Source organism: Strix aluco, chromosome Z, assembly GCF_031877795.1.
Source record: "Strix aluco isolate bStrAlu1 chromosome Z, bStrAlu1.hap1, whole genome shotgun sequence".
NCBI lineage: Eukaryota > Metazoa > Chordata > Aves > Strigiformes > Strigidae > Strix > Strix aluco.
In genome coordinates, this window is record NC_133971.1 from 42556740 (window position 1) to 42571392 (window position 14653).

Below are 14653 nucleotides of genomic sequence, written 5' to 3' on the forward strand. Positions count from 1 at the left end.
TCCGGTCCCGGAGCGGGCAGCGCGGCACCGGGGTTCCGTGCCGGGGCCGGCAGCGCCGTCCGGGTCCGGTCACGGGGCGGGCAGCGAGGTACCGGCGGCCGGTCCCGCGGCGGGCTGGGAGGCACGGGGGTCGGTCCTGGGGCGTGCTGGGAGGCACCGGGGGCGGTCCCGGGGAGGGCTGGGAGGCACCGGGGGCGGTCCCGGGGAGGGCTGGGAGGCACCGGAGGCGGTCCCGGGGAGGGCTGGGAGGCACCGCGGGCGGTCCCGGGGAGGGCTCGGAGGCACCGGGGGCGGTCCCGGGGAGGGCTGGGAGGCACCGGGGGTGGTCCCGGGGCGGGCAGCGGCGTCGGGATCCGGTCCCGGAGCGGGCAGCGCGGCACCGGGGTTCCGTGCCGGGGCCTGCAGCGCCGTCCGGGTCCGGTCCCGGGGCGGGCAGCGAGGTACCGGCGGCCGGTCCCGCGGCGGTCTGGGAGATAGCGGGGGTCGGTCCTGGGGCGTGCTGGGAGGCACCGGGGGCGGTCCCGGGGAGGGCTGGGAGGCACCGGGGGCGGTCCCGGGGCGGGCAGCGCCGTCGGGATCCGGTCCCGGAGCGGGCACCGCGGCACTGGGGTTCCGTGCCGGGGCCGGCAGCGCCGTCCGGGTCCGGTCCCGGGGCGGGCAGCGAGGTACCGGCGGCCGGTCCCGCGGCGCTCTGGGAGATAGCGGGGGTCGGTCCTGGGGCGTGCTGGGAGGCACCGGGGGCGGTCCCGGGGAGGGCTTGGAGGCACCGGGGGCGGTCCCTGGGCGGGCAGCGCCGCGGCACTGTTGCAGTTTATCTTGATCTGATTTCAGATACCTCTGATTCGCCTTTAAAGAGCAGGTTCCCTCACTTCTAAGAATACGAATTTAGTTACTGGATTTTTCTGTCTCATGTTGCAATTGTATTTTCTGATTGCTCCTAGTCAGGCTTTATTTCCTTGTAAAGCTTTTAAAAAGGCTTTGTTGGGACATACATTTCTTTTTTTGTGGGAGTGGGAACATGTCCTATTAAAAATCCATAATTCCCATAAAATATCCAGCCTGACAAGACACTTGTTATATTTGTAAGAAATTCCCTGAGATCTGGGTGAATTTTTCTTCTATAGTCATAACATGCTCTCACCTAGGAGCAAGTCTAGCTGCCCCATATACTACTGCTATCTTAATTTGGAATATTGCTCACCTGAGGTATATAGGTTGAGCACCAAAGAGAATTTGAAAGTCATCTTTATGTCCTTAGGAGCTTCAGTGGGAAGGTGGAGGTTAAGCAGAATGAGTAGGAGTAAGTGCAGTGATATAACCCTGGCAGAGTTGGAAGACAAAAGTATTGGGGATCAGTGCTACAGCCTTAATGGAAGCCATGGAAAACTTCTGTTGACAGTTAGATATGTTCAAAGGACAAGAGATCCAGGCCTTTAGAATGTGGGCTCATCTAAGCAGGTTAAGTACAACACTGAAAGGAGCAGACTGTAAGGGTGATAGAACTGCTCAAGAAACAGAATTTGTGGGATGGCATTCGTGTAATGCAGCTAGAAACTCAAAGTATAGGAAATAGAGAAATCTGTTGGTGCGTGAGGTGGCAGCCCTCTTGTAGGTTGTCAAGCTAGTGAAACTTGGTGTTCCTGCAATCCAAAGAAGGGTTAGACTCTAAAGTGCCTCCTTTGTACTCTAGCTGGAAACTGGTCTGAGCAGTGACTCTGAGCAGAGGATAGGCTGGGGGAGTACTGTGCTCAGGAGACCTATAGGGAAGTGCAACAGGTGTATTTTGGAAGTGCCAGTAGAGGATTAAAAAATACTGAAGACTTTATTCTTTGTTTTCTGAGTAGGTTTTAGTGGACACATCTGTTCTTGTCCAAGATCAGTCGTTTGGCCAGAAATCAGCCACACCATCACTACTCAGTCACACTAAAATGCCAATCTCAAGGAAAAGAGTTACTGCCCCATGGGACAGGAGCTTCGAAGATGACAATGACAGGGAGGAACAGCATATGTCAAGAGAAGAAGCAGTGCAGAAATCTGTAGAAAATACAGTTCTTATTGGGAAAAAAAGAGGGTATGGTATGTGCCAGGGCTATGTTAAGAATTAGCATAGCATGGAGTCTTGAAGCAAGGTATTATTCTGGTTTTCCCAATCTCTCACCTTTTTTTTTTTTTTTTTTTTTTTTTTTCTGATCACCCTTATTCTATCTAAATCCAGCATTAAGAACTAAAAGTGGGATTACTCATCCTGTGGTGCCTGTTGTGGGAAAACTGTATAATATGTCTGAATATAGACTAAGCAGTAAGAATTGCAGATTTGGCTTTCTCTCCTCCTCCTGTCAATGCACAGCAAATATTACCTGCTTTTAGCAATACAAGACTGTTCCTCTGTATTCTATGCACAAGAAAACGCTGAAAACTGTTCCTTAAGCAAATTTAGTCACTTCTAGGGAAGATGAGGAGGGAACAGAGGGCTAGAAACTGTTTTATGGAGGTTTCATTAATATTGCCCCAAAAATGAGCATCTGGAAAACAAGATCCAGTTTCTGTGGAGCTTAAGCCTGTTTAAGACAACTTCAACAATTCCTGTAATAAAATGGATGTTCTTTACAAATGTCTGCTCTGTGCAAACTTAAAAATTGCTGTGTTAGTACCAAAGAGATATTTTGATCTACTCATAAATCTTCCTGTTTATGAATAAGCTAATAAAAGAACTGGAAGAGCTTTTTTCAGGTGCAAGAGTAAAGTGGTGTTGTAGTGTTTGAGGAATGAGAAAAATCTCACTTCTGGGAAAGCATTTCTTTATGAAAAACTTAATAACAATGGTAATTCTAGATGCTGCTGAGTCTCATAGAAGAGTTGAACAAAATTCTTGCTGAAAAGAAGAATAAGTTACTGCTGTAATTACAAATTCGTGAAGAGGTGACACAGGAATTTGCCCGATATTTTGCTGAGCAGGAAATATATTTCAAGTAAGTTAGCTTTAAGTGGTTTTTAAAGTTAATGATTAAAAAAAAATGAAATTAAATTCACTTATTTCTTAAATCTGTCTCTTGGCTATAAGAGACCACACTCTTCTGCTAGACTTACTGCCTCTGTTAATAGATCAGTTTCTGTTTGGACTATGAGTTCAGGAAAAATACTGTGTAGGAAAGGCTTTGATTCTGGGGGGGATGGAGGGGGGGTGTGTGTAATCTGTCAGCAGTGTTCCTGCAGAGCTTTCCCTAACAGAAGAGCTTTGATAGGATGTCTGTAGAAAGAGTGACACTTGCACATTCTTTGGTTACTGCAGTCTTAGTGCTACTTCAAATGGGTATTCTGGCTCAAGAAGCTTAGAAACAATGCTTGTAGTTAGGTGTCAGCCATAATCTGTGTATATATGTCTCCCCCTCATTCTTCGGGAGTGTGTGTGCAGGAAATAGACTTCTGTTTTGGTGTAGGAACACCATTTTGTGTATTGTTCTATTGTGCCAAAATAAAGAAAAAAACATCTTTGTTTATAGGCAGCTGTACTAATAACTTCTTAGCAGCTCATGCTAGCTAGCTTTTATCTGACTTATTTTTCCTACTATAGTGAGTGCCTTTCTTACGAATGAGAACGGCTTGAAGAAGATGCTGACACACGCCTGGAAATCTTCAAGGAACTTGTAGATGGTTATCTTGAAGACATGGATGAAGAAAATAAACTAAAGGATCAGCCTTGCAGTGAACAAGCTGGACCTCTGGTGTTTTTATCCCCCTGATAACATCCCTTTCACTAACTACCTGTTATGGTGATGGTACGTCTCAAGAATTAGAAGAACGGTTTCAAGGAATTGCATGCTGTGTAACTGTATCCTCAGCAAGATGTATTTATCATGTTAAATAGGAGTAGTTGCTGTGCCTCGGATATGCATTTAGGAATCTTTGGGGTTTTCTGCATTTCTGCAACACAAAGTGAAAATTACTGTGTACAAAGAAGCTGGGGGAAAAGCTGCAATTGTGCTATAAACTGTTGCATTAAGTGCATATTTAAGGTATTTGAAGCTGAATTCTTAGGCCCCATATATGGACTGTACTGGAGTGGTCCCAGAGACTTTTTTCCTCTTTAGGTTATTGTAGCTACAACTGAAGCAATGACAATTGTATAGACACTTAAGCATAACTAAACCCTTAAGTTGAGGCTGGTTCTTGTGAGTTTGGAACCCTTTGTTTTTAAAAAACAAGGAGGAAAGATATAAAGTCAATGTTTTAAGTACAACTTAATTTGATAAGTTACCACAAACTTATTTGACCTCACAAACTTTTACTGATATTTGAAAATTTCGGATGTATTCATTTTAAAACTGTTTGCTTGCTGTGTTCATTCAGTGTTCTCATTGGGTAAAAATGCTAGCTTTTATATTAAATTTGGAGGGGATGCTTTTGTGGTGATATAAAAGGGAATGTGATGATGGGCCATTAAGTGCTTTAAAAATAAAGTATCTGTTCCTTGATGCTGGAGACTTCTGTGTGAAGGTAGACAGAAACTGGCAATCCAATTGCCTATGAACCCACAAGATGGCTTTGAAGTCAGAATTAACTGTACTTAGATGTTTGAGGACATAATGGTCTTCCAAATTTTCAGTAGAAATAGTGGATATTGTGTAATTATTTCTATTTCTAAAAGGATATAAATTATCTTTCAGAATGAAGAATATGGCATCGGGCCAGGCACCTACACTGATCTTGAGGGCATTGCTGATTCTCTGCAGAATGATGTCATTGATATCAAAAAGCAGGCAGAAGAAACACAGACACGTGGTGTCTCTGGAGGACCCACAGGAAGCTACAGGTTGGCTTGCAAAACAGCTGGGCAAAACTACCACTGAACTAACTCAGACCAAAGAAAAGCTGACAAAGAAAACCAATGAACTAATCAAAATTGAAGAAGAGTTGACACAGAAAACCAAAGGTGAGCTCTGTGTGTGTGTGATGTGAAAGAAAAAAGAAATGACTACTGTAAAATAGTAGTTGAGCATTGTAAAATCCAGTTGAGCAGGATTTTGGAACCAAATCATATGTATAGAGGTGATAATAATTGTTTTGTGTATGTTCAGGTTGAACAATTGCACAGGCCTTGATTATTTCATTTTTAAGACAAAACTTAAAACTGTCAGTTGAAGACTTCTGAATTGTGGGGTAACACGTCAACATTATTTATTCGTGATTTCATGGTTATATTATGATCCCAGCACTTTACATTTTGCTGATGCAGTGTTTTCAGGTATTCTGTGGAACACTGATAGATAAAAGTAGCAATACCTCATAGTATGATTTCAGCAGAAGTCTCTTGACGTGATCTATATTTTATACGGGTTGCAGGGCTCAATTCTATTCAAAAAACCCTAAACTTTTGAAATGTGTCCTGCAAGTAGAAGCCAACACAAAAAAAAATGAGTCTATTCAAAAGCTACTAAAGGACCAGGAGATCTGGAAAAATGGATTACTGAGTAAAATATGTAATGGCTGGTTATTTGATGCAGGGTTCTTTTCCTGTTACAGACTCTGAAATGCAGATGATTAAATCGGATGAGTCTGCTGAGCAGCTTAAAGAACCAACTGAGGTAACTTTCTCAAAAAAAACTTGTGCAGAATTACTTGCTTTAATACAAAATTTCAGTAGCTTAAAATGCTGTTGTAGTACGTTTCTAGCTTTTTTTATATCAAGTTTAGCTTAACTGATCTTGCTTCTAAATGCATCGTATAGTTCAAGAATTTAACATTGACTGAACTACTTTCTTTTCTAAGAAAATGAATACGCAGAATAAAAGGATTCAAGAACTAATAGATATTGTGGAGCAAAAAGATGATGTTCCCATGAGACTGCAAGATTTGATATCCCGTTTAGAAAAAACTGTGAAAGACTATGTAAGTCTGAGACATCTTAATTTTCTGTTTACAAAAAAAATCTAAATCTGTGCTTATAATGGACTTGACTATTTTGGAAAATTGAAATTTTCTGTAAGTAATGGCTTCTTTCTTGAAATGGCAGCAGGTGAAGTTGGCAATGAAACTGAAGTTACAGCAGAATGTGTGTGGAGGTGTGTGTGGAAAATAGGACTTTTGGAAGCAGTGATCTGGAGTTATTATTGGAGGACTGTCGATGAGACTATGAAGAGCCACTCTAAAGAGAAAAAAAAACCCAACACTCAAACTGGGAGGACTTTAGCAGTGGGAGGAGAGGGATTATGTCACTGTCTTTTTATTTTTGCCTGAATGGAAGAGGAAGGAAAGGAGGTTTTGCTGCAGCAAAAGGTCAGATTTAATTGAAGTTAGAAGTTAATGTGAGAAGGACAGTGATTGTGTAAATTGCCAACAAAAATCAGTGTGTTCCCCCTACTACCACCATGCACACGAACTTTTTAAGGCAGAGCAATAATATGAACGTGTTGAGTAGAGTTTGAACTAAGAGTGGATGGCCAGGGTATCTCTGCTTTTGATGCGATCAATAAAACTTGCAGCTGGCTAGTCTGCTGCTAGCTGCTGAATGCCAAAAGACTGGCTTGGCTACATGTATACAGGTTAGAAAAAAATCAAAACATGCAGTTAGGTGGTTTTTTGAGCCTGATGCCCAGTAACCTGAAACGTAGTTCTGAGAACATTTTAAATTAAACTTAGGCAGCACTCTGATCCCTTTTTCTCTTCCACTGTGAACTTAAGGCTTTGACCATACTTAATCTTCTGTTCCCTCTCTGCCTCCGAGCACCTTAGCTTTTCAGTAGCAGGAATGCTCAGGGTGATGGCAGTTGTGATGACTGCTTCCTATCACTGCTCCTTCCAAGAGAAAGGCTCCAGCTCTGTCCAGCGTTTCTATGAGACTCTGTGGCATGAAACTTAAAACGTGAGCACAAACCTCAAGTCTGTTCTACAGATTATTTGTTTTTAATGAATTACTTAGATGAGTGATTGGTCCTTGGCAACCAGCATGGCTTGCCACTTGTGTCATCTTGTGAGTAAAGAAACTTCATTCTTAGTCAAATATATAGTCTAAAGTATATATGACAGAACTGACTAGGCTTTCAAATTGCATCAGATCTGTCATGATAAAAATGATCTGTGGCTTTGCTGAAGGAGGTTAAAACTCCCAGCTCTACCAACCATGACAAGAAAGTGGTGAACTTGTAGAGCTGACCATTGGCCCTTTGAGCAAATCATGAATTTCCTCAGCTCTTTCGACACTGGATACTTCAGGTGGTAAACTCGTTTTGCATTTTGTAGTTTCCTAGTCTCTTGCTCTACTTTCTGTACAGTGCAAAACATTGTGCTTATTACTGTCTGAAGGTGTACCTACTTTTTGCTTAACTGATCTGTAACTGACTTGTTCTTCTGACAACCCCTATACAGGTTACCCAGATAGATTTGTAAAAATATTTGCATCTAAAGGATTACTAAGGCTTTTAAGTGCTCACTTGGTAAAACTTCAAAGTAATTGATCTTATTTTAACACAGGACAACACTGTAACTACCATAAAAAGAAAACTCGCAGAAAAAAACTCTAAGGAAGTGATTGAAAGCAGCCAATTCAAGGATTGTGAGGAGACTGTATTGGAAGTGGGAAGAAAACGTTGCTCTGAAAGTAAGCCTATTGTGGAAAAAGAGCCACCTGCAGAGAAAGGTAAAATTTCTACCATCACTCACAGGGGGCCTTCCAAAAAAACTTGATTACTATTCCAGAACAGAAGCGAAAAATTGTGAAGTGTAAACGTTATGTTGTGAGGAGAAAATCTACTATGTTAAACTGTAAATCAAAGTAACTGTTATGTAAATATCACTTTTGCAGAAGGTCCTATACTGCTCACTCCTAAATGCTTAAAATAAACGTTAGTTTTTAGACTCTCCTTTCTGCTGCTTTTTCTCATCTGTTAATGTACTTGCAGACTCAGCTGTAGTTCTTAATTTCTTAACAATTGTTTTTGGACTAAACTTGCTGTTGCTGGACTTCTGGGAGAGTAGCATCCCCTGCTCAAGTTTTTTTAAAATTGCCTACGCAAGCGTCAACGGTGTCAGCGAGTTACTGATTGTTCAGTCATACAGCACGGACTGTGAAACTTGATGTTTCATGCTGTATGCGTGCTGTGAACACACCAGCTTTGCTGAAGGTGACAGTGCTGGCAAAGGAGAAAAGCTTTTCACTTGAATGGAAGTAAAATTATTTTAAGTCCACAGATACATATTTTGTGCAGCTCTCACGTTTGCACTTCCAATCTGTTTTGCTTTCCTTGCTTTATCTGTGAGCTTACCAGTCTTTTTAGAATGAGGTGAATAAACCAGCTACAGTTGAAGACCTTCAAGCATGAAGGTGAAACTTAAAAGGACACCACTACTTACGTTATCCATTTCATTAAAGTCTATTAATTGGTGAGATTGAGCTTTATGGGACTGACTTGTGCAAAATGGTATTTGTAAGATCTTCAGGACAGAGCTGGGCTCCAGTTTCTCGTAGAACTATGGAAAGCATATGCCAGAGGAGAATGAAAGATCTTCCCTTTGTATCCCTCACTTTCTTGCCTTCTTCCTGCAGAATAGGTGCAAGTAAGAAGATCTTCCAGGCAATTGTTTGGGTGAGGATAGGATAGAAAAAGAGAATAAGGTTAAAAATGGGGATCAGAAAATATCTATCTCCATAAAGAGAGATAAAATATGTTACAAGGAGACTTGTCAAGTTCACATGATCACAGAAAACTGAGGATACAGATGGTGAATAAACTGAATGCTGGACTGTCATTCATCACTGCAGTGAAAGAACAAGGGAATGCTCAATCTAGAAGATCAGTTTAAGTTTATGGAACACAGCACTTCATGCCATGGGTAGTGAACTTCTAGTATTTGTTGCCCTAGGAGGTGAGAGAGACAGATCATTCTCAGATTCCAGGAGTGGTTAGACAAGCTAACGGCCAACAGGTTCATACATAGATACTGACAGGGTTAAGCAGGGATTTACTGTCTCATGTTCCTCCAACATTCCCAGGTGTTCTATGTCACAAAACGTTTGTGGAAAGTGGCTGGGCCTGCCAACAGCAGCAAAAGGAGGCAAAATATTAGGCTAGGTCAACTGATGGTGTGTCATCCAGTAGGGCACTTCTGATGTCTGTGCAGCTTGTTCAAAAACGTGTCATTTGAAGTCTGTCTTAAGAAAAGCTTCTGTCTGTACCAGATGCCTTTCTGATTTGTCTCTACCTTTTTTGGCTGGGATGAATACTGGATCCTAGCATGACCATTTGATAGTGCCAGCTATATAAATGTTACAGGAAGGGGGTGAGAACTGAAGCTGATGTAGACTCTTTGATATATTATATAGTAGTAGGTTTCTTATCTCATGACTGAAACTTGTTTAAACAAGCAAAAAACAGAGAAGTGATAGCTCTTCTCAAACAAGAAGTTAGTTAACAGTGCCAATTAATGACAGCACTGAGATTTTCTTTTTATTGGGAAGAGCAGACTCTTCAGTCATGTTAAATATGTTTGATATGTGGCTGTTGAGAATATAAGGCATCTAATTTAAAAACTGAGTTACTAGATGCTCTGTAATGATGAAACTTATATATACTTACATTTAACCGTTCTTGTTAAACATAGTTGGTACAATAGAAAAATGAGCACAGGTACATTGTGATGGCTTTGTTGTAGAATTTAGACATGCTAGTGGCCTATGACCAAAGCTTATTTTGTGAGAAGATAGGTTATCTTGTCTTGAGGTTCAGGTTTTTGTAGTCTTCTCTAGGACTTGCCTCCCATGTTTTGGGATGGGATTTCTTCCTTTCTTAGTACTTCCTACATAAGAAGCTTCTGCACTGAATATCATGCATCTTCTTGCACTAGTATTTATCCTGCTTTGCTACGTGATTGTGGTTGTCAGTACAAAGCATCTCGATCACCTCTAAATCCTCTTATGAATGATCATACTCTTCTCACTATAGCTGTTGGGCAAAACTCTGCTACTTTTTGTATCTTGGCACCTTAGATCGCAAAATATGTCTTAAGACATCTCAGCACCTCTCCGTTTTAGTGAAGTATGTTAAATTCATGTCCAGTGTGAGGAGTTTGTAGTATTTTGTCTGATATGTTTTCTTGAGACCACACAACTAGGCTTTCAGAGAAAACCATCTCCCAATTCCAATTTTTTCATCTTGTAGTATTTAGAAGCATGACTTTACAAGCCAAAGTAAAGCTGCTGTTTCCTCTGACCTAGCAGGAACACTTGATACATCTAATTAGAACAGAAAAGAAAGGGTACAGAAAAGCAGGAGGAAAAAAGTGTCCTGTAGAATTTGATCCCTCTAAAAATAATCAAAAACCAAAACCTGAATTGAGATGGAAACCACTATTGCTAATGCTTCGGTATGACTTTTTGTTAGTGACTCTATAAAACTTGTTGGATTTGTTCAGAGGATGTTTCCATGCAGTACACATGTACCCGTGTGCTTAATGTTCCCAAAGCGAGATGACTGCCAAACTCCACCTTACTGTAGTTGCAGTACTCACAGAAATCTATAGTATCACTTTGGAGTACATAGCTGTGATGACCTAAACCTCTAGTGATAGTCAGGCTTGATTTTAATACTAAAACATACATGCATGTTACTAAATGGACACAGTTGGATTCTAAAACAGTGGAAAATACAGCTGGAGTCAATTTTGAAGGTGGTGAAATGCATATGATTTTACTTCAGGGAAAAAACAGTCTTAAGCTAATAAAATGTTTATGGAAATTTGGGATCGTGATGGAATGTTGTAGATCTTTCTGGGAGAACCTTACATGCAACACATTAGGTGTGGGCATAAGTTCTCCTGAAAAAACTGAAAAAAGAGAAGAAAGTCCCAAACACTAAGCAAAAAACTTGTGCTGGATTTTTAGCTTAATTTTTAAAGTAAGGGCATATTGAGTATGAATGAAAATTCTCAGGAAAGTATACAATACCATTGCTTTTCTAAGTGTAAAATGGGTGATTGGCTGTATTAAAAGGATTGTTGAACCAGTGGAAGTGGAAACTAGACATAACTGTGACCATTATCTGGCTCATAGATATTACTACATATTAGTAAAACTAGCTAGATTTTTCTATAGTGGTGCAGAGTAGAAGGCTGGAACAGAGCCATGGCAAAATGTTCTTTAAGGCTCCTGAACACCTCTTGCTGCAAACCACGTCTATAAGCCTAAGAGGCACCTACTGCATTTTAAACTGTTCAGAGGGGCTTTACTTCAAGACTTCAAAAAGCCATGTGATATAAGGGTGTGGCTTTCAGATGGTGACCATTTTCCACATAGTAATTGCTATTTGGCAGTGCTAGTGACGTGTACTACTGATTTTAATCATCCTGAACTGTTGTTTTGGGTTTGGTTTGTTTTTTTGTTTTTTTGTTTTTTTTTTAGGAGGTATGAAGGAGAGTTGGGAAGATGACTCTCTGGATCAAAAGAGAACTGAATATGTGAAAGCAAATAATACTGAGAACTATGCAGAAATACTAGCACTGAAGGAAAGAACTGAAACCTTGGAAGGTCAGCTAGCTGCACTTGAAGAACAATGCAGAATAGAAAAAAGCAAAAAAGAAGAGTTCAGTGGGCAAATAAAAAACTTGAATCTCAAGCTCTCTGCTTCTGAAGAAAGGGCTTCTGGCTTAGGTGAAGAACTTCAGCAGTGTTGAGCTGACTATCAGGAGATTGTTTCTGAATTGGACAAACAGAAAACTATCAATAGGGAACAAGAAGAAAAGATTATTCAGCTAAATAACGAAGTAGAAGGTGCTAAACAAAATATAATTTATAAAGTGCCACTAATTAAAACAATGCAGTCCAAAGTAGATGAGTTGTATAAATGTCACTTAGAGTCTTACACTATGGATATTGATTCAGTTGATCTAAAGGATTCCTTAGACTCTCAGAAAGATGAACTGGAGAGAGCTCAAATGAGTCCTGTGTGCATGGAGTCCCAAACTGCTTCTACAGCAGCTCTGGGACAGGAGAGCTCCTTTCATTGCAGTGTTGAAAGCATTTGGGAAGAATGCAAAAACATTATTAAGGCTTCTTCACAAAAAAGTCAGCAGATTCAAGAACTACTTCGACAAGTTGAAGACTTAAAGAAGGGACTTGATGATGCTGAGAATTGCAATAAACAACTAAAAATAAAGTTAAATGAGACTGCAAATCAAGATCATCAGTCCACAAAGGAAAAAGATCTTATGAATCAGTTACAAGAGCACATCCAGAAGAAAACCCAGGATTTTGAAAAACAGGCTGCAGAAGATCACAGAGTAATTGCAGAGTTTGAAGAGGAAGTTACCAGCTCCAAGGGAAAAATAAGAGAGCTTGAATGCTTCTTGGAGGCTTTTAGAGCTAAAGATGACAGCATAGCAAAGTTAGAAGAAGTACTTAAAGAAAAAGAATCTATTATTTTAAATCTGGAAAGTAATACAGTAGCTCTGCAAGAGGAATGTGCCAATTCAGACAAAAAACTGAAAGAATTAAATGATCGGGAAGCAAATCTAAAGGAGGAAGTTGTGCAGTTGATGAACAGCTTGCAGAACATGAAACACACTCTTTAAGAAAAAGAGAAAAATGAGGACGAGCAAATACAATCTATAGACTTGTAAGTAAATAATGAGATAATTCCTAGCCCTTTGAGAATGGACTCAAGTTAAAACTACCCTCTGTGAACATCAATTTATTTTGACATAACACATCTTCATGTTTGTCAACTTTATTAACCAAACTGCTTAAGAACTTTTAATGCACTACTTGATTTCTATATTTGCATATTTTGCTAGCTATGTTTTCCTCACCTGTTTCTGTATTCTTTCAGAAATATAGATCTAAATCATGCAGAACTATTGTAGGGGCAAACAGGAAATGATGAATTATTTGGGGATTTCTAACAGTATTATGTTACATACCCTTTTTGGAGGAAATGACGTAGTTTAATGTTATATGCTGTAACTCGTATAAAAGCAGGCAATGTTTTCTTTAGAAAGGACTGAATGGTAAAAAGGAAAAGAAGAAAGGAAAAAAAAGCCTAGTAATTAAACAGTAAACAGCCGGTTTTGGTAATAGCTATTTTAGGTGAACACAGTATACTATAAGAACTTGAAGGAATAATGGGTGTAGGAGATTAGAACTTCCCCAGCCCCCTCTAGTTTTTAAATCTTTAAGAAATAAGAGATTAAATGTATCTGAGAGATTATATTTGCTATGTGGCAAGGAAATTGCAATCATGTAAAAATAGCTTTAAGATGCTGTGTAGCCCTTCTGACTAGGGTTTCTTTAGTTCTGATATCTGTGGGCACGTGCATGTACTCTGAAATACAATTTAGCATGAAGGTCTGGGGAACTTTGAAAGGTTTTCCTTTTGTGAGACCTTATTTTGCATTGTTAATTATAGAATTTAAGAAATCTTCTATTAGGTAATTGCGAAGTAAAAATCCAAGGTAACTTACTGTAAGCTTTTTAAAATAAATATGACCATTTAAAAATAAACCCATTAAACTTCTTAATGACTTTATAGCACTTAATAACAACAGGACTTGTTACAATATTGTTGTTTTTTCTACTTTCTTTTGATTTTTATTTATTTTGATCCTTACAAGGTCTGGGATGTAAATATCAAGTTTATGCTTAATTGATATTAACCTTGTCCCTTTTGTTACTGTGTAAGGACACCTAGTGGTAGAAATGGTTAGTCTACTGTGCTTAAAAAAAAGAATTTTAAAAAATTGCACTGTTCAAGAGTGAATCTGAGCGGTTTGTTACTTCAGGATCATATAATATGTAGCTGAAATCCAAAATTGTAATGCTTGTCATTTAGCTGATAGATCTGGGATTCTATTCATGAATAAAACCAGCCATCGAAGAGCCTGAGTTAATGTGTAAAAGCTGTTTCTTTGAGATGTGTAACACTAATGTTATTTACGTCTCTTAATTTCTAACACAAGGCTACGTAAAGATCTTTCTGAGAGCTCTGCCCTTGTACAGAGCTTGAAAAAGGATTTGCAGAGGAAAGAGGAAGAATATGCAGATTTGAAAGAGAAACTTTCTGATGCCAAGAAACAAATTCAGCAAGTACAAAACCAGGTTTGTAACCCTAGGGCAAATGTTTCTTCTGCAAGTTTGTTTGGGGTTCTGTTAGTAAAACCTGTTTTCACAAGTCCCAAGCTACAGCTGTTAAAAGTGATTCATAACAAGGCTGTGTTCAGCCATCCATTTAGAGTAAGAGTGACTCTAAAGTTACATTGCCATTGAGCTGTGAGCTAAAGATAAGGTGTCAAAACATGGATTAGTACTGATATTGAAGGGGGGAAGTAAATTTTATTAATACACTTGAAAAAGGCTTGTCAAAAGTAGGTTAACCTGGTTATGGAGGAGGACTTTGTAATCATCATAACAACAGTAGCCTTCTGTTGTTATTTGTGCTGACTTCAAAGCCTCAGAATTCAGACTTTTGGAAAATGCTCATCTCTGGGAGGAAAAGATGGATTAATTGGAAAAGGAAAGCACAAAATTCTAGAGACTTTTTAAAATCTGAGATGTTTTCTGTTATTTCGGGGAAAATAAATGAAAAAATGGAATAACTTTTACTAATGTTGATTGTTAGTATTTAGTTATTAAGTTATTTCTTAGAACCTTAAGTTATTTCTTAGAACCTCA

General features: G+C 39.7%; 1 pseudogene; it reads left to right on the forward strand.

Moving 5' to 3' along the window:
* LOC141918791 (kinesin-like protein KIF20B) overlaps positions 1–14653 on the forward strand; it is a 30272-nt pseudogene that overhangs the window by 1591 nt on the left and 14028 nt on the right.